At 39.9% G+C, this 21,350-nt stretch overlaps 1 protein-coding gene across 1 annotated transcript in view; it reads right to left on the bottom strand.

Moving 5' to 3' along the window:
• Positions 1-6,108, bottom strand: part of LHFPL2 (LHFPL tetraspan subfamily member 2) — a 30,421-nt gene extending 24,313 nt beyond the window's left edge. Inside the window, exon 1 of the mRNA XM_053447984.1 lies at positions 6,039-6,108. The gene's annotated coding sequence lies outside the window, so the exon portion shown is untranslated. The remainder of the gene's footprint in view (positions 1-6,038) is intronic.
• Positions 6,109-21,350: the final 15,242 nt, after the last annotated feature.

Consider the following 21,350-nt stretch of genomic DNA (forward strand, 5'->3'; position numbering starts at 1 on the left):
CAAATTTTGTGTATATGGCCAGTCTGCCCAAAGGCTAGTCCTTGCAGCGACACCATTTGTCAAGTTGGCCAAGCTTGACCTAGACTTTTTAAAAGTACCCCCAAAAAAGGCATAATCCAGTCACCCAAACCTATTGATCCACATAAAATTCTATTTTTCCTACAATTTCTGCTTAAAATGAAGCATGTATTCAGGACAATGTCCCTTTAATAGTCTAAGAATGACTCAGGCAAAATATGTACAAGTAATCCTTATAATTTCTGGCTGAAAGATGTATCATTTTCAATCGAGCCAAGTAAATGGCAGAAATATGAGACAGAAAACCCGTGAGTCTTTTGGGAGAAAGTATGGCAGGTATTCTATACCGCAAACTACCATATGCAAATTCCTTTTAGATGAGCAAAGTTAAAACAAAACCGAAGGGAAGCTATATTTCACACGACCTATACAAGAAAACTCTTACTACAGCTAAATGCCATTCAACAGACTGCACGCATCTTTTTAATACAAATTCTATCATAAAAGGGTCAGTTGGCACTCATTACACTTTGTTGGAAGAGAATTTCTAGAGTTAATAATATGAAGCATTTCTGGGTTGTTTTTAAAAAAAGTTAATGCTCTTGCTTGGGCTATTAAAGGGTCTACAGGCAGGGCCGGCCCTACAATGAAGCCGAGTGGGGCAATTGCCCCGGGCGGCACTTTTGAAGGGGCAGCACTTTGCTGCCCGAAGCGCTTGTTTTTTTTTTGAAGCGGAGGAGAGGGAGGGGCGCCGAGTGGTTTCTCTCCTCTGCGAGCCTTCTAGCTCGGTCTCGGTGCTGGCTTGTAATGCTGAGCGCCAGAAGTGACGTCAATTTCCGGCGCTCAGCATTACAAGCCAGCACTATGGCAGAGCAGGGAGACTGGCAGCAGGACTGTTTAACGGTAAGTACAAAGGGGGTGGGTAGATAATGGCGTCGGCAAAGTTTAAAATGCCGCCCCCCCCGGCGGGAGGGGGGGGGCGTCATTTTAAACTTCGCCTCAGGCGGCATTAAGTCTTCGGCCAGCCCTGTCTACAGGTCATGATTTACCCCTTCAAAGAACAGGCAGTATTTCAGGGAAATAATTGTTTTGTACGTGAAAAAGACCCAATGTTGGAGTTCATGGTGATTATTATTTAGAAGATTTTTATTTTTTTTTAATAAAAAAAAAATTAATAAATAAAGTGCTCTACCTGTGAATGTAAAACCTAATCAGAGTTTGCATGTAAAACACTTGCTTAGTCGTCGGTTGCTGCCTCCCGGCACCGCAGGTTTCAGCACTTTACCTTGTGTTTAATATAGAAATATTTGAAGACATTATTAATGAACAGAAATTTGCAACATATCCCAAACTACAGACCGCATGAAATGGTCAGAGATGTCTCATTTGTCTTCCACAATTGTATGAGGATGGTATACACAAAGTGAGATTCCTCATGAAATAGGACAAAGAAAAACACATTATGTCAATAAAAAAGGAACATTCCAGCCATCATGCACTTTAATGCATTCAGCAGAATCCCCCCAAATGCATTCCCCCCTTCCCCTGCCAAATGCCCTGCAGAAGAAGCATTCAGCCCCCTAGTCGGCTCAAGTGCTGGATCTGGCCCAGTGTGTGTTAAGTCTTCCCATTGATTTCAATAGGAACACTTTCCTGCCACTGATTGACAGCTGAATCAGTCATTGAATGGCAAGTCATTTTGGATAATGAAGGAAGGAAGAAGCATGGCATTTTGCAAGAATGCCTATTAAAGCACTCACAGAGGGTCAGGGGTAAGTTTATACGTATATCAGACGATGGCAAAAGGTAAGGGTTTTTACAAAGGAAGTTGAAATTCAGATTAATAATTTGACTGGAAACCAGATACCTTCTCTCCCACCCAGCCCCCCACCCCTGTTTCTCAGGACCAGGGAATGGAAACATTTCCTAGCAAGATTATAGAATAAAACGCTGGCTTAATTCAAACAGATGTTCTGGAGTCAGCCGAAACACTTCCTCCTTCATTAGCTCTATGGCCAATCTGTTAGAAATATTAATCTTACAAGTTTTTCTCTGCGGTTCACTTGAGACGACAGATTCTAAGTTTCATTAGTTAATTGAGTGCCAGAGTTCAGCTGCTCCCTCTAGAAGAGGACAAGGTGTCACAGGAGGGGAGCCTACTCTGCCGATTTCCGCTGGAACAGGTTAAAAAGACCGCAAATACACACATTTGGCAACCTTAACTTTTTTCCCCTGTATTAATTATGTGTCTAATTGAGCATTAAGCCGTGAAAATAACCACAGACTTTTTTTTTTTTTTTTAAGAGGACGAAACAGGTTTGTATTGTACAAAGCACTAAAACATTACAAATCATAGCTGCTAAAGTTCAACATGTGATAGTCCAGAGATATCACACTGCTGCATACTGAACACGAGCAGATAAAGACACGTATTGTGTCCTGGTGTCTGTTGTCCAGTATGGATTTAAGAAGAAGTGAGTAAAATGAGCACTCCAGCCTACATCATTACATGTAAACCTCACGAAAAATATTATATACCGTATTGGCCCGAATATAGGCCGCACTTTTTCCCCCCACTTTAAGTCTTTAAAGTGGGGGTGCGGCCTATATTCGGGGTCTAGCACTCGACGCCCGGGACATGCAGTCCCGGGCGCCGGGCAGGCAGCGGGGTTAGGATACAGATCCCACGCAGCGGTGCAGGGGACCTGCATCCTACTGTCTGATACGCTCAGACAGCCTCCCCTGCCGGCACTTTCCACGGGGGGGGGGAGTACCGGCACGGGAGGTTGTCTAAGCGCATCGCACGGACGTTCACCGGCAGCGGCGATGCGCCGTTGAACGTGCGCACGATGCATTCTAACCCCCCCGACTTACCAGGGCAGACTCCCGGGTCTTGCAGGGCCGGCGGAAGATATCTACGCAATACGCGTATACAACTTCCGGTACCGGCACTTCCGCTGAGTGCCGGCACCGGGAGTTGTATACACGATGTGCATAGATGTCCCCCTCCGGCCCCGTAAGACACCCGGGAGTCTGCTCTGGTAAGTCGGGGGGGGGGGAGGAGGACAGAGTGGCAGCATATCGCGGGGAGGACAGAGTGGCAGCGTATCTCGAGGGGGGGGGCAGAGTGGCAGCGTATCTCGAGGGGGGTGAGGACAGAGTGGCAGCGTATCTCGGGGAGGGGGAGAGGACAGAGTGGCAGCATATCTCGGGGGGGGGAGGACAGAGTGGCAGCATATCTCGGGGGGGGGAGAGGACAGAGTGGCAGCATGTTTTTTTGTGCTTTTTTAAAGAAAAAAAATTACCAAACTTTTAGGGTGCGGCCTATATCCGAGCCAATACGGTATTTTTATTACCCAAGACAAGACCTTCATATAAACACACTTTGTTACATTATTGTTACAAAAATAACAAAACAAACATCCTAATAAAGGGGCTCCTCATTCTGCAACATTTAGAACAGATACATCAATAGATACAGCAAGACCCCCTTTTTAAAAGTGACATTCACACACACACACACACCAGCCATTAGATAGAGCATTTTTAAACACTGCTTATCCAACAATAAATGGTTATTTACACATCACTGGTTCTCAAGCTAAAAACAGAGTTTATGCAATTAAAAGTAATAACCGCCATTGTTAACTCTGTACAATTTTCCACTTTTTCTGCTCTATGCTACTTCAGCGATTTTTAATTACATAGAACAGACTCAAAAGCCTGGCTCTGCATAAAGGGTTGAACAAAAGGAGAAAAAGTTAAGATGCTGAATGGAAAATGTAACTCATATTAGCATCTGATGCAGCACCCCATGCCAAAAACACAGAAGTTTCACGATTTCACAACTTTAAATGTTATACATATATATATATATATATAAAAGAAAACACTATTTTGGATTCTGCTGGATAGGAAATTTAATTGCAATACAACTAGCACTATAGACGCCATTTGTCTCAAATCATACATTTTGGAGTTCTATATAAAATAAAGCATTCGCATAGTCGTGTTTACAGACACATTATATTAATACTGTGAAATATAAACTTATTGCTCCCATTATCTACATCATTATTACTCGTCATGAAAGGAGGAGCCCAATTGTTTTCCTTGTACATTAAGTACAGTGTTGTATACCATAATGTAGGTTCACATCACCAAAACCCTGGTTTCCTCTCTTTTTGTTCCAATAAACACCCTTTTTATCTGCAGACCTGGAGGCTATCATTCGTGTCAATTGCGATATTTTGGGGGACTTTCTCTGCTGAAACACCACACCGAGCGGATTCTTTACGGCAACGCTAATGAGGTCCTTCCTCCATAGACTTTCATTAGTCTATTGTTTAGCGCAGGCAGTATGGCAATGAGTCAGGGTGTCAGGTCTAGCAGATTAGGCTAACAGAGCTACATCACATACACATGGCTATTATCCAACTGCCTGAAAACATTATCTAAAGGGCACGATATTTTAGAAAAAGTATTTTTAATCTGATACCAGTAATATATTTTGGTATCTCCTTGAAGAAGGAACATTACCCCAGGATAGGAAAGCGATCAGACATGCTAGTCATGCAAAACAAAATGAGTTTCCCTGCTGTCTAAAGGGCATTCAAACTGTGCATCTCTAAAGTAACTGCACAGGACACGTATTTATTATATAAAACTACATCAGATCCAGTAACCATGACCGTATAAACAATACTTTTACATTACTTTGTTCATCTTATCTGATCGGGAAAGAACCGTACGGACACACAATGCCCAAAATACACGCACATTACCCCCACGTCAGCCGCTTTGATGTGTCATGCGTGTATCATTCACAATGACTGCAGCTACGAACCGGTCATTAATTGCCTTTATTCTAATTCCTGGCAGCAGTGTGAACAGCGCTTGGGAAATAATACAGTGATTTGTTATGAGTGATTAAATGGTCGTCCTTCGCATGCTGATCTCGTATGACAGTCTGGAAAAAAAGCAGGGGGCAGCATGAGTTTGTCTAAATAAGATTGTAAACGGATCCCACCACAAGGCTGGAGAGAAGACAAATCCTGAGGTCATTACTGTGGAGAGCGGATCGCTAGAAAAACTTCACAGGGTCCCCACAATCTATTAAAAAAACAAAAACAAACCTGTAGGCGACCTGAAGAAGCAACCAAATTCTCTACAGGGCAATATGTACAGCTACAGGTCAATTAAGTGAAATGAAGATTAACATCAGCCCTTTAACGACGTGAAGTGCGTCTGTCTGCGGGATACTTGCAATACAGGTGTGTGGGAGGCACAGAGTTTGCCCGATAGTCCATTCTCATCTAACGTAAATCGAGGGTGCTTTGCACTACACACCACGACGGGCTTTAAATGATGTCACTATTCGAAACGCCCAAGTTTCCAGATTGTAATACAGACAGTGAGCACGTGCGCTCCTACGTTGTGTTGACCTGAGGGCGGGAGGATATTCCCCGTAATCATTTCCCTCTTTCCGCGACCCCCAGCTATTTGCCGTGCGGGAGACTTGTTCGGCTGAACACATCTCCCAACATGTGGTATACTTACCACTAGTCAGCTCAAGCACTGGCTCGCTGAACGTCGGGGCTGGGGGTCCCTCCCATGCGCATGTATACAAAAACGCAGCCATCTATTCCAAGCAGCCAGTCAGTGCCAACAATTGCCAGAACATGATTCTAGTCACTGGAGCTGGAGCTTCTCCCTAAGGTATGTTTGTTTTTTAAGCATATAAGAGTATTTATGAGTAAGAGTGGTTGTGCCTGAAGAGTCAATGTTGCATTGGTTAGTATTTTAATTCAGCTTAGACGGTGAGTAAGGTTGTAGTCCACTGCTCAGTTATATAGGCTCAGAGTCTGGGATAACTGGATATCAGTTTATTTGGTAAATTCACTTAATTTTCACATGAAGGTTAATACAGTAAACCGAACTACCATCACTTCACCTTCCTATTCTAAATACGGTAAGCACACAGCGTCGGGTAATGAATTAAATGTGAAAGCGCCCCCTACCTGTCACATCCTTCAAAGACATTCTACTAGCAAATGTAGGGGAGATAGTTCATTGGGGGATGGCCATATCTGCAAAATAAAGAAGAATTTAAAGTTAAAACATTTCTTTGCTATGTGATTAAAGTAATTTATCCGACATGCAATACAACAGACTCAATAGTTTGCAATGGCAACCTTCAGCAAATGTTCTTTTAAAGTTCTAGTCCAATGAACCCAATTCCTCTAAAGAGTTGCATGATTGGTCTCTGACACATATGTTCAATACCATTCACTCTGGTTAAATATATATATATATACTTAAGTTTGTTGTCACCATTGATCTATTACAGATACAATCTTTTTTTTCTCGTTACAACATAAGCATATTGCGACAGGAGGTATTAACAAACTGACCATCTTCAAACGGAATTTGTAACACAACCGTTAACAATAGAGTAGAAGCACCTTTGTAATGGCTATTGAGGATGATGGTTTATTGTTGTACCCCTAACAACAAAGTCTTATGATCATGGCTACTTAGCATGGAATTATGCACTCAAAGCCACTGGTTGCCACGTATCACGTTGGAGCAGTATGCGGATTACGTTGGGATTACAGAAAACGCAACGGCATTTGCTAACATCTCATTAAAGAGGTTCAGTTATAACACAAGGCTGGCCGAATGGAAAAGTGATTTCCTTTCTGACATCGTGTCAGAAGTTGTGTTTAAAGGAAACTCCCTTATTTAATAGTTTTCATGGAAGCGAAAGGGCTTAAACCACTTAAAATTGCTTTGTGTCAACTGAAATTTGACTCACTTACTTCTTACCACGGGTAAATATTTTGAAAAAATTAATTAATAAAAGAAAAAATAAAGCAAAGCCATTACCACAAGTGGATCTTTCATATCTGCAGAATGGAAATACCCCCAAAATAAAGCAGTTTATTCAGTAAATCAGAAGTCGGTAGGAGAGTTTTGTTTTCATATTGATGACTTGACTTTACATTATGATGCACCTACCCCATGGTGCTTCTTCTCCAAGATAGGCCTATGTAATGCAATATTAAATCCGGGAGATTTCTCTGATTGATTTATGCCTTATGCAGGGCCAGGCCAACCCTTGTTATAGAGACTTTAACCAAGGGGGGCCCTTTTATCATAACAGATTAAGGTGAAACCACAACTTCCAACTCTGGCTTCAGCGAACAAAGCCCATAGATAATCTGGCGATTTCACCCATTTTATGTATACTAGTAGCCTAGAAAATCAGGGAAGGTTCCAAGCAAACATTTAGCGTGGAAATGAGAATAACGAGCAATGCTAACGGATATCACAACATTATGTTTACAGCAAGGTAAGCTTTTCCTTTTCACAAAGAATAAGTTTGTCTAAACATTTTTTTTTTTATAAAATTGGACATTTTTGTGACCACTCTCTGTATATTTATGGAGGTCACCATAAGCTCCCCTGAAATGAACAAAACTATGTAATGAAATGGATTTCACACAGGATACATGAAACCCATTGTAGGAGGCAGCCTCCTCTTGCCTTAATGAACGAGGCATTTGCAGGTTACGCGATCGCTTTTATATCATGAAAAGTTTGTCATTCAAGAAAGGTGGATTTGGCCATAATACATACTTTACATGGTGAGACTTCTTGGAAAGTCAGCTCTCTGATTGACTTATGCATTATGCAGGGCATCTAGTTTGTACTTTACTGTTACAATCACAGCTTTTAGTTTAAAAAAAAAAATAGTTAAAAAATGTTTAAAAGTTCATCCTCTTAGAACAAAGATCAGCAACAGCCTGTGGCAGAGCCAGCATTACCTAACCAATTTCCCATCCTGAAGTTCTTTACCAAGGTTGCCTGAGCCGATTAACAATCAGCAACATAACAGTATAAGAGATAATTTAATAGGGAGGAATAATCATACAGATCTTGAGAAAAAAAAGTTTTTTTTATTTTTATTAAAATCACGCACTTTTATCATTGAACAAACCAAGAATTCACTCATGCACTGCAAAAACCTGCATGGTTAGGATCAAAACAAGTTTATGATTAAAATTAAACGGTCTTGGTTATATTCAAAATCAGATCATTGACGGAAAAAAAAATTTGTATTTCTCAGAAATTCTGCTCTTCCAATTCTTCATTGCGTTTTTACAAAACATGAAGCTGCACTGAAGCCTGGAACCCATTATTTAGACTCTTTTTTGAAAAATGTTATTTGCTGTAATGGAGTATATTTACCTCATTCAGAGATCCCAAATTGTCTATACAATAAAATGAGACAGATTTAAACATTCTGTTGCCAGACAACACAAGAAGTTTGCTAAACATTGTAATTGGACTTAACTTTTGAAGTTTTTTTTTTTTTTACATGCTACGGGGGTTGCAGTTGCTTTTTAGAAGGCCGGGGACCTTAGGAAGCAGAGCCCTAAGATTATCCAGTCTTTGAATCTGCAGTAAAGCAATTAAAGTGGCAGCGCACAATAAAGCGGCTCTTCAAAAGAGTTGAGTTACGTGCAACAAAGTACCATTTGTGGGTATGTGACTTGCATTAAAAACAAGCCTTTAACATGGTGAATTCTTCAAACCAAACACTATCCAATGTTACACCCTGGAGTCAAACAAGTTCTGCCGTCTCCAAAATCAGGTTCAATTCCAGACCAAGTTCACTTCAAAGGAAAAGCTGCTAGTGAAAAGAACACTGAAACAAACCATGGGGCCATGAAGGAGATGCTACGCTTCACCTATAGGTGAATGATTTTATTTATCTACTTATTTAGAGGTTGAAGAATATATGTTAAAGCACTCCAACCATCTTATGCAGTTTAATGCATAGAGTAGCTGCATGGCCCTTTAAATTCCACCGATTTGTGTTTCCAGAATGAGCATAACGCAGTGTGGTCCTGGCGTCAATGCAAGTCGTCATAAAAGGGCTTTTGACCCCATTAAAGGATTGCATGAAAGCCTTAGAAGATTCAAATAAATATACTGCAATAACAGCAACAGTTAATCTGCCTGGCATTGAAAAGGTTAAAATGTGGCAAAGTGAATTATGTGTTTTAAGTTATGTAACGGGATGAAATTTCCTCAGCATCCATGATGTAACTAGTGTTCCCAAAGTATAAAACCACAATTATCAATTACAAAAGAAACAGTTTGCTTTCTAATGGCTTCCAGATGACTATAAAGGAAGTAGTGTTAAAATCCAATTACCCATAGAAGGTAACAGAGGAGTGACTGGAAAATCCAAGTCATAAGACTCCACGTTTCAAATGTCAAACCCATGGGCCTCAGCTCAGGGAAAGCCATGAAAGTCTCCCGTCCATAGGTTCCTAGAGCGCATCAGATATATGACAGGCATTTATAAAGGATGCCGGACAGCTCTGGGGGTTTAACAGTCAACCGGTGCCATCGCAGCATTACTAAATCCATTTAAACATTTTTTTAGTTTGTTTTGGAGATGTTTTCTTTGAAAGGTCAATCACACGGAAGTAGAGACTGGTGGCAGCCTGTGGCAGGGCCAGCACTTGTTGTCCTGAAGTGCTTTCTTAACTTATAATAAACTTGTAACAGAACATGAGGGACCACATTTGGTTCACTGGATCCCAAATCATCTTCTTCTGGGGCTGCAGTCCTCCAATGGGACGTGTAAACCCTTCCATCCCATACCGGCCAAAAGGCCTGCAGGAGGGCCAGAACTTCTTGGTCTCACTCCAACAACAGGAACCACTGAAGTCTTCAAAGTGCAGTAGAAGCCCAACAACCACCACCAAAAAACTAAACCTTCAGGGACCCAGTTCACTGCATCAAAAAGCAAACCTATTCACAGACCAGAAAAATTACTAACAGACTATAATTATCAAATTATATTAAATGTATTGCCATATATGAACTTACAATTCATTAGTGTTTTATTATTTGAAATTTCAAGGACAATTATATGTCGCTGTAATACATCAGATGTTACACCAGTTTCCAGAACAGATCACCTACCTCTACTGCCCAACACCCAGTGGTTTGGTTGTATTTAAAAATGCTGTATATATAGTGACAGGCTCATGAAAAATAGACCGGGATCAGTCAAGTAGTTCTCCCTGCTTCAAGATCGAGAGAACCATCATTGCAAGACCTAGGACTCAATCCTACAAGAAGTACAAAATGTACACAGTTAACTTTGCATGAAAATCCAAGAGTAGATTTCATATCCTATTTGCAAAGGTTAGCCCAGAATTGTATTTGTGATGCTCTGATCACAGGTTCTGATAATAACAGTGTATAAAAGTAACAGCCTGCGCCCCATATGAAGCAGAGCTCCTAACCTTGTGCCCATTTATATTGATCTCTATTGGTGTAGTACGTTCTCACATTTAAACACACAGGAAAGCAGAAGATGTCTTCATCATAAAGCAGGCGATAAACAGTCCCATGTAACATTCTGTAAGTGTTTACAAAAGACAAACAATGCAGCAGGATCTCCCTCTGAACCCTTTTAAGGCTAAAATAACCAGAAGAGTCTATTATTACTTTTGTTACAGTTTCAAAGTCAGGAAACTGTTTTTCCAGGCAAAAGAGTCTCTCTTTAATCCAAACCACTCTTCTGGCCCACTAATCAACCACATCAGGGAGACATCACTCGCTGCATCATGTAACGGAGAGCCAAACAACGCTCATTGCGGGAGCTGAATCTTGTAGCTGCTCATACCCTGTGCTACAAAGCCTCTTATTTCCCGTTACTGACTGCAGGGGCCATACTATTTAATCCGTTTTCCTTTTTTAAATCATAAAGAGGAAAATTTCTGCCTGAGTATCTTTCTGCCTGAGTTCCACTGAAAAGTGAAAGTTCTAGGACATGATAATAAACCACTTAAATTAACATAACAAAGGATATTAAGATACGGCTGGCCGATTTAATGGTCTAATGGGTTTCTCCTGATGGACACGTGTCTTTATATTGGATTTTAATATTTGGGAAAATCTTTTTCCACATTAGTCACAACAAATCCTGTTGTGTTCCAGTATTCTGAGAAACCCCTTGTTGGGGGGGGTATGTAAGACCACTACTAGTCAATCACACAGTACGACGATACTTCTCACTGGACTCCAAGGTTCTAGACCACAACCTGAAGAACATTGTCACTCACCTAACAACTGATACAATAACCAAGCTGGGAAACGTAACCAATTACATATCTGCCACTTCCAATAACCGTTCACAGATTGCATCATTCAGAATAGGGGAAAAAAAACACAAATAGTTCACAAGAAAAGGGTGAAAATAAGCAGAACCATGAACTGGAATATCCAATCGCATTCAACGGTTAGGATAAAAAAAATGTAACAGGCCATGCATTTGTCTCATTCCCAAGGAATTCAGAAATGGCTTGTTGGTTTCTGAGAACTCCTCATGTGCCTAACTAGATGGGCTGAATGGTTTCTATCTAATGAAGTCCTTTCTACCATAGACGTTCATAGGTCTTGGGGTCTCTCTGGTAGATTAAGACTGAGCCATTCTATTGTTCACCACAAGGGAATATAATAAGTAGGGACAGCGTGTTTGTCTAGAAGACGGGGCTAAAATACATACAGATGACTAACATGCTGCTGTCTAAAAAAATGTGAAAACTATAAATTGTTTAAAAACAGAAAAAAATACATTTTTAAAAATGTGGTTTTAATCGGATACTAGGAATAAAACATTTTGGTGGGAGTTACCCTTTAAATACAAACCAAAAAAATACAAACCTGCGTTACATGTTAGTAAAGCTTGACGGTATACTTTAACTCACATGTATACAATTACATTTACATTGTCTGAAACCCGATTCCACATCTGTTATTCTATAGCCATTGGAAATCAGTGAATTCTCCCTGACAATTGTTTGCACAGACCCTAATCACACGCATCTGTAACAGCACAGCAAGCCGTAGGGCAGAATTCTCCTTTACACCCCATGGCTTCATGCCCACTTTTTACATTTCAAGAAATTAAGCCATTGCTTCCATCAAGGTTTAATTAATTTTCTTTTTTAAAGAAAGGAAATGGAAGTCAGCACATTTCCTTCCAAAGAAGATTATAATAGTCCCAGAAGAGGTATGCTAACTCCGAACGGCTTGGGAACAGACTTCGGCTGACTTGGAATAGGACTATCATATAATACAGATGCACTATTCTTACTCAATCTTCTTTACAAACATCTCTGTTTTAAATAATACTCAGCACAAATTTTTATGGTCTCCACAGCTTGAGCACTAAATAGAACATTTTTATTTGATTTATATGGTCTGCAGTATTGTACAATAATAGTGTATCGCATAACAATTTGAACCCAGAACAATAAGGCATGCTTTACTGTAACAAGCTTAAAAGAAGATGATATATATACATACATACATATAAAACTGATATTTGTTCCTTGAACTATTTTTTTTACATTTATTTAACAGATTACATAGCTTTTTACAGTCAGTAATACAAAGCCTCAGAGTTTGCAAAATGAAAACTAAAAATGTAACCTTGGATAATTCTCACAAAGAGGAGCCGCTCTAGAATGCAATAGATATCAAGTACAAGCTAGGTTGTATCAAGGGTGGTATCAGTTTCTAGCAAATTAGTATGATCCATAGTCCTGGGTTTGTTTTGTTTTTTTTTAATCTCTTGCAGCAAAAACTAAATTAAACACATCTTATTTGGTCGGTAACAAGTATGCGTGGGATATTCATTCTGTAGATATGCGAAGACACAATAATAATACTCTGGATATCATCTGCTACAAAAACAACGAGTTGGAAAGTGAATCCATTTCCCGCAATATAAAAAGACACCATCGCTGTCACATCAGCAGGATTCTAAATATTTAAGCTTCGTCAGTTGATTTCCGCAGCGATCATTAAGGGTCGTTTTAAAGGAGTGGGGGTTTCCACAGTGGACCTTTCTCTAGAAAAGTAACAACAAGTGCCAAGTACTGAGCAGACTGTTAAAATAAAGGAGACAGGGACGCTCTCCCAAGGAGCCAGGATGTATCGATGTAATCTTCCAAAATTTCCTCTAGATAATCTTGGACATCAGAAAACAATCCTGAAAGGAGACGTTTTTTGGAGCCTGCCTTCTCATTACAAGGTCAGAGGAAGGATAACTGGATTTCATCCTCCACATGCCCAAGGATTTAAGGCTTTTAGAACAAAACGTAGATGAGGGACAAAGTTGAACTGGAAAAGAAAACTATCTTCTGAAACGTAAACAAAAAGAATCCTTTTCGATGGTAGAAAAATCCTGAAAAAGACTGCACCTTCTAGTATGTTGTTGTGTTGTTGGTTATTTGCCTCTAAAACCACGAGGGTTTTCTTTATTCTAGGACATTCTGTGGGGAAGGTACAAAAACTTTAAGCCCAGATGACAAACCTAGAAAAATAGCCACTCAATATCGTTTTCCAGCCAGGAAAAAAAGGGTGGTTAATCCACTAAAGTAGAAGTTTGCAGGAGAGTTAGGGTTTTAATTGCATTAACGGTGAATTACAAACAGTCAGCCCTGTCACGGTTCTCATGCGGAGTCTGACCTGCATAGTGCATAGTTTAATCAGCGAGGATCTCTTTAGGTATGCTTTATACAGGGCTATCCGAGTAGATGCTCAGGTTGGCCTTTCACATATAGTGAAATAAGTGAAATGTAACTGCAAATCCCCTGCCAAATCCATCTTTAGTGAACCCATTTTAAGAACTGAGAATTATCCAGAACATATACGCCAAAAGGAAAGCATAAAAACCTATAACCGGAGCTCTGACAAGTTTCTGAGACCGTATGAACCCCATGTGTGGAATTACAAATAAAATGCCCAAGCTGAGTGAGTGAGCTGGCGAGACCCGCGTACTCTGTATCTCGAACAGTCAATGAGACTAAAGCGTTATGCTCCTCTAGGATCACCATAATTTTCCACCCACTACAATAGTTGGAAACTCTCTGGGTTCTCCCCAAGAGGCTCAAGGTATGAAAGAGGGGTAGGAAAGAGCTGCAAGAAACGTGTCCAGCCGCACTTGCCTGGTGATTACACTGCCCCCTCAGGTTCCAAATTTTCCTCCTCCTGGCTACCATCTTAAATGGGAAGTTTCATGAGAACTCAGGTATGCTCAACAGCCACCCATAAATATAATAAAAAGATCAGACCAAGGTTTACAGAGTGTAATAACTAAACATGTTTCAGATATAGCGTTAAATGGTTAATATTTGACATTAATCCAAGCCAACAGAAATAGATTCCATTAAACAGCTGCATCAATGCATCAATTGTCATACTTGCTTAAGGCAATCTTAATACCAAAAACTTTAATGAAAAGTGACCCATCCCCCCCCCTCCAAAAATAAAAATTAAAAGCTTATTTTTAACAAAAATTGTTATGGTAATATAGAAACATATATAAATAAGAACCATTCAGCCCATCTTTCCTGATGTAAAGACTTGGACCTTAATCGGGTCAATCTTGTCTTAGATTCAGGATAGCTTTATGCATGTCCTATGCATGTTTAGATTTCCTCATTGTATTAGCCTCTACCCCTTCTGATGGGAGGTTGTTTCTTATACACTACAAATGGAATTATTTTTTTTTTTAGATGTTTGTGAAAAACCAGCAAGACACTAATATTTGCTTCCAGATTGGCTGCTCACTCATCAACCTTTTAGATCTTTATAACATTTTATAACGGGTGCAGAACATAAGAAAATAATACCTCCTGTTTCCTAACTGGTGCACTAAACGAGCAATATCCATAGTAGAATGAGTTGACAAACCGATAACCTGAAATCCTTTATTGGGGATCTATCAAAGAGTGCTGTATGGTGTGGAAATGTATACCCAGCTTCCATTGTTATATTGGTTATACTGGTCTCCTTTCTGATATAAAAATAGATAAAAACCCACCCCACAGATTTTGGCTCAAATGCAAAATACTACAAAGGGTAGTGAATATGTTACTATATCCTTGACCTTTCACGGGAAGGAGCACAACATAAATTGCCAAGATTCGCTTCCTTAGTTCAAGTGTTACAGTTAAGTAATGTGTTTACAATGTACCTTCAAACAGTTTGTAGCCGGTGATTCATCTGAACTACCGCGTTTAGTAAAACAAACAGTTAGCCAAGCACGTTGGGTTATAGGATAGAGACAGCTTCCCCTAGAACTACACAATAGTAATGGGAATTCCAGCACTTTCCTGTTTTAATCCTATAAAAGCTATTCCGGCTTATAACTTCATGGGCTATTTTTACGAAGACACGTTGTTTTGAAGGCCACCCTTACAGGGAACTCCCAACGTTTTCTTTTCCATAGGTATCATATTTGTATTGTCAGTAGAGTACGCATCAATGTGTGCTACGTAGGTTTTGGGTTAGAAGGGCAGGAAAACTTAAAGCTTCTCATAGGCGTTTTCCCAGCTGGACTTTGGACACCAAGGGGCACTAATAGCCTAAAGCCGATATCAGAAACGTCACACGAGAAGCCAGAGAATTGGACATTTGACACCATTTGGAGGATACATTTTTTACATCATGTCACACCCTGTGTCATCAGTACCATGTGCTGATCTCCAAGAGGCTTCCAGGTCTTGAGAACTAAAATATCAAATGCCAGAGGATCATACGTAGGCGAGATGTTCTGCTATGTAATACTACAAACATAGTGCTTATAGCCAATGGACATTAACAAAAGTATGGTAGGAGTTCCTTTTAAATAAGAGTTCTTAACTTGCCCTCCCATTGTAATAGCACTACGGAATAATACTGGTTATGTCTAGTTAACCCAGTGCACAGCACTGCAGAACATGAGTGCCAATAGTCAATAAGAAATAATAATAATGCCCATTAGTATTAAGGAAAAGTATGAACTTGAACGGGCAATAAGAATGCCATCATCCTCCAGCAGCAGTCCTCACCATGTGCTCTTGGCCAACGAAGGGAGCATCAACACAACCATGATTTGGCTCATGCAGACTCCATGAAGTAGGGCTGGGCAAAGGCTCCTCTTGTGCCTCACATTTGGCAGCTAATCTCAGACGAATATTCCCATTACCCAACTATTATAGCCATGTAGACACATAGGATTTCAATATTGTTCTTAGCAGAGTAAAACGAAGATGCATATCAGAAGTCGGGCTATACAGATATTAGATTTCAGGAAACGTACTGTGAAAATAACCAATTTAGCTGTTTAACAACATGATAAACACGTAACATAATACAGCCACGTTAAGGAGTATTTACCCTTTAAAGAATAAAATAAAATCCAGTACTGATTCTCACAGTTTTACTATCAGTCAAGTATAAGAGATGATTACATCTCCATGATTTATCATATTAATAAATTTAACATATGTAGCTTTTTGTTTTCATTTGTGCAGCCCTATAAAAAAAAACCCCTCAGTCATTCTGCCAAAGATTGATCATGCACACTTCATGACCTGGATGAACCCCAAACTCATGACTGGAGTTTGTTGGATCACTTCTAGGAATACAGTCACCGGCTGAGCATTTGTTTCCATTTAAATAGTATTCTTGGCTTGTGTTTAACTTCAGTTAGCAAACTGAGCATTTACACCAGACACGGAGTTCACGCTTCAACAAAGTGATTCTTAAAGGGGATCCGTCTCTTTTCCCAAATATTATATGGTTACAGGTTAAAATAAGCAACACCCAGCATTGAAAACCCCTCATATTTATACAATGTGGAAAGGTATCTTAACTCCCCGATCACCCCCATCGTGATATCTCTTCTGTGCTGTTAAAAAGGACACCCTAGCCATCAAATGCACTTTAATGCAAAACGATAGCTGAGCTAAGAGGACCCTCTAACTTTGTGATGTCCTACTTTTTCCCACCGCTAGCTACTTTCTGAGCAGGAGATGCATTCAGCCAAACACGAGACCCCCCCACCGCATACACACATGGAAAGCACTCACATTGATTGCAATGGGATCACTGTCCTGCCACTGATTGGCTGCTTCAAGCCAATCAGTGCAGAGGATCGTCAGACCATGGAGGATGTGAGGATCTGCAGCTCGTCTCAGAAGGTAACAGCTTTTATCTATTTTTACCTTTTAAAGAGAATGCACATTAAAGCGCTCCTTAAGTATTTTAGTATGCATTAGATAATGCTGGCTTTGCCACAGGCTGCTGCCATACTCAGTTTGCATGAACCTTTAAACTAGATGTGTCCGTACAGACCGGTACAGAGCCCTATATAATATACAGCCATTTAAGATTATGGAAAGATAAACGAGGTAACCAAAGTCGACTAAAAAGCATTCTGTAGGAACAGAATGAAAAATGGGTAACCAGCATTACGGTTTGGACTGACAGAAATAGTTTCCAAATGTAGAGCAGATGATATTTTCAGTACATAGTAAATAACACAGCTAAAGTACAAGTTTCTTTAAACCTCTTGTGGTCTCCCGTTTTGCTGAGTTTGCACTGAAGCATGTGTCTACCATCGCCTTCCAGAACGAAAAAAGTGCACAGAACAAGGGAAGGGCTCAATTTTGTATAAAGCAGGTCAGAAATGCTTAGAATCCAATGGTTTTAGTGTGGCACAAGACAAAAGGAGCAGGGCTATTCCTACCTAAGCTCTATACCCTCCACAAGTTTATTACTGTACCACTCCATTGGAGCCTAGCAGCATCCCGAGCATTAACTCAAGCTTGAATGGAACCCCTATGCACCAGAATTTTAGTTAATACAATGAACACATTATCAAACTACCCCAAAAAATCCAGCTTTTTGGCTTAGATCAGGTAAGTGCTCGTTAGAGAGAGAGAGAGAGAGAGAGAGAGCTTGATCCTTTGGTCTGAAGGCTGGGATTGCCAGAAGCCTAAAGTGCCATATAGTCTCCAAAGCCCAGGATCTGGGTGAGTAAAAGCCATCATAGGTGTTATATCAACTGGGGATGTGTACTGCATACGTAGGTGTGAATCATCATGCAAAAACTAACACAAGCACTAAAAGGACGGAACAAACTTTTGCAAGTGAATGTTCCAAGGCATTCCTGTACCTGTTTGCGTGTTCTTCTTTAGAAATCATGGTCAGGAGACAGTTCTTCTACTTCTTGATATGCCACCAATAGAAGTTTGCAGTGAAAGATATAATAAACCTAAAATGGAGCTGTATAAAGTGAAAGCTTGTTGATGCAGTATTTAATTACATGCCTACTGTATGCTTCAGGATACTACATTCTAAAATGCACTTTCAGGGAGGAATGGTAAGGAGCAGTCATTATCAACTTCCCACAGGACCCCTGAAGCTGGAATATGAGGAACTTGCATAATTTGACAAAATTCTTGCAAAATCCTTACCGTATGCCTTAAATCAATTAAATGCCGCCCAGAAAACACAGCCAAAAAAACAAAAATAAAAAGTGCGTGGTAATAAAAGGTGTGTTGGTAATGCATGCTGTTGTCAGGTATTGATCATTTGCAGACTTTAAGTGCACTTAAGGAGGGCATTGGCTTACTATAATGGAAATTACTGGCTATGAGAATGCCAGAAACAGCTCGTTTCCATCTCGACCTAGCCTAATAAAAGCACAGAATACATCCTGAGCCGAGAATATTTGATGGATACGAGTATCAGTATTCTGCAGCCCTAAACCTCACAATAACATGCACGGAAAACATCAGAAATCCGTCGAGCTTGTGTATCGCTTTGTCTCTGAATATACGCAATATGTAAAGTTCAATCACATGAATCAATTGGTCACAAAGGGACATAAACACTGGATAACCCTGTCCCCTTGCCACACTTGTAACAACGTAACTATTTAATTTTAATGTATTTTTTTAAATTTTGCCAATTGTGATTTCGAGAAGGCGGCCCAGGCCCATTAAAGGGGCTATTTAACACTAAAATGTAAAAATACAATGGTACTTGCCAGTACCTTGAGATGGAAGTCATTAGTCCATAACAGGTTAATAGGTGGCACAACGAGTGAACCTTACATGTATAAATCCCACCATAATTTGATGTTCACACTTCATTTAACGTGTGAATGAGGTGCGACTCAAACCGAGTGCCCAACTCTCAAATTCAATAACACCTTTATTCTACCCCGGCTTAGTGCACATACACTTCTGGATGTTAATGATTTACAAACATACATACATGGAGATTTCCCTTATTTTATGGGTTGGAGAAAAAAAAGGCATTCCCTTTGTTACTTTAGCTGTAATGAACTCTGAGCTAGTTCATGTTCAAAGACAGATATCCAGGAGAGAGAAGAGATAGAACGCAACCTCCTTTCCTCAGGCCTATTCCTTAAAAGAACCTTTGTCCCAATTTATCTGTCCGACAGCACAATGCCTATTCAGCTATTCAAGTCTGTCTGATAGGCCGTCAACACTTCTATGCCAAACAATAGACAAATGTCACTTAATTGTGAAAGGCTTCCAGGGTCGTTATCCTATGTTTACATTTGACTAGAAGATATCAACTAAAAACCCCCAGAGAATGTCACGGATATATTTTTCAATGGATCCAAGATCATTCAGATTATAATCATACAATGGAATCTGACAGAAAGTGTCCAATTATATCGTTTCCCCGATAATTACTAACAAAACAAGAAAAATAAAAATTGTGAGCATTGTTGGTGAAAGAGTAAAAATGTTTGTGGCAACATTCAGGAACAAAGCTTGAATTGTATAAACCCGCTCCAAAGGCAGAATAATTCAGTATGATCTAATCTGCAGAGCTGTGTTTGTGTGGTTCTCTAAAATGTATAAATAATAAAGCTCGATATAAAACTTCCCATGGTTGATTCTTTAAGTAGTACACTAGATAATTGTACTAGTTAATGGGCCATCACAGTCCTCAGGAATGACCTTGATAAACATTGATAAAGGACTTGATTTGCTTCATTTTCCCTTTAATGTTCGGAGATGGGCCTGTTAAAAAGGTTTGTTGCGGGTATGCATGTTAAACAGAAAACAAAGTCCACAAATAGAATGGGTCTTACAAAGAGCGATTCTTGATACATAACCTTTTTGATATACAATTCTATATGGGTTATTGGCCTACTTTAAACTTGTCTCGGTGTTTTACATTTTAAGATGACTCTAATATAAGGCTGGGTGTCACTGGGGCAGCCGAATTACAAAGTGGACTCTGCAAGCACTTACTACCCCACTGCTTGTTCAGTTTGCCAGCTGCCCATCAAGCCTTACAAAGCAATTAACACATTCCCGAGACAGTCAGGACTTTGTAAATATGCCACTAAAGCTCTATTTCAGTAATCAAACCAGAGATTCCGTGTTTACTTTATCATGCCGGTGTCAAATAGTTGGACCACTCACTCAGCACATCAAAGACGTTTGCGATCGGATGCTTTTAACACAAGGAGCTAAGTCAACACTACGGAATTAATTGAAATGTAATTTGCAGACATGCGCTGGGAGTCGGCATTCAATGATAATGACTTAATTGATACAATCTTATGTTACAAACCTTTTGCACTAAATCTTAATTTGCCCAGTTCCATCAAGCTGGAAAGACAGTCACTCTCTGGCTTCTAGAGGACAACCCCGACCAACGTTGGATGATTAAACGCGAGGCATCCTAGGAACATCTATTAATAATATCAAAACGAAAAACAGGAAAAACACACAGCAAGTTGTTTAAAGGACATGCAAACTTCCATGACCTGTGGGGTTATGTTCAGTACTCTGCAGCATTTCATAAAATGACATCCTAGGGGTCGGGTTCCCCCTGTATTTTTTTCTGATTTTTGTTTTGTAATATAAAATGTAAATGTATTTATTAGGTATCTGACGGTTCATTGGTTAGTTTACCACCCCTGACTAGCCAGGAGGCGTCCAAACCATGAGGTTCAGAAACAAAACACAATGTTTACACTACCAAAAGAAAGAAGAAAAAATATCACAAAATCTGTACATTGTAATATTCCTAAATATTTCACTATTCAGTTAATCGAGTGTAAAATGTATATGTTTAACTTAAAAATGCAAAAGCCACAAAGAAAGGAAATTGCAGCCATTGTCAGGGGTAAAAAAAGCAAATAAAAAGTAAACATCTGGAGATGGAAAGGACAATTTAGAGATCATAGCAAAAGTGTTAAAAGCTTTTATCACCACTGGGGTTTATTTATACATCATGTAGAAACTCTCCCGCGGCTAAGAGCAAGGCGCACACAAACACAACGATGGTCGTGCACGGCTGTAAATACAGTATGGACAAACTGCATCCTTCTGATCCCCCCATTGATTTGGCCATATACTCACATGTACCTGACATGGTAACACTCAAATTAAGTGGGGCTTCCATATCCG

Source organism: Spea bombifrons, chromosome 1 (genome assembly GCF_027358695.1).
Source record: "Spea bombifrons isolate aSpeBom1 chromosome 1, aSpeBom1.2.pri, whole genome shotgun sequence".
Taxonomy (NCBI): Eukaryota; Metazoa; Chordata; class Amphibia; order Anura; family Pelobatidae; genus Spea; species Spea bombifrons.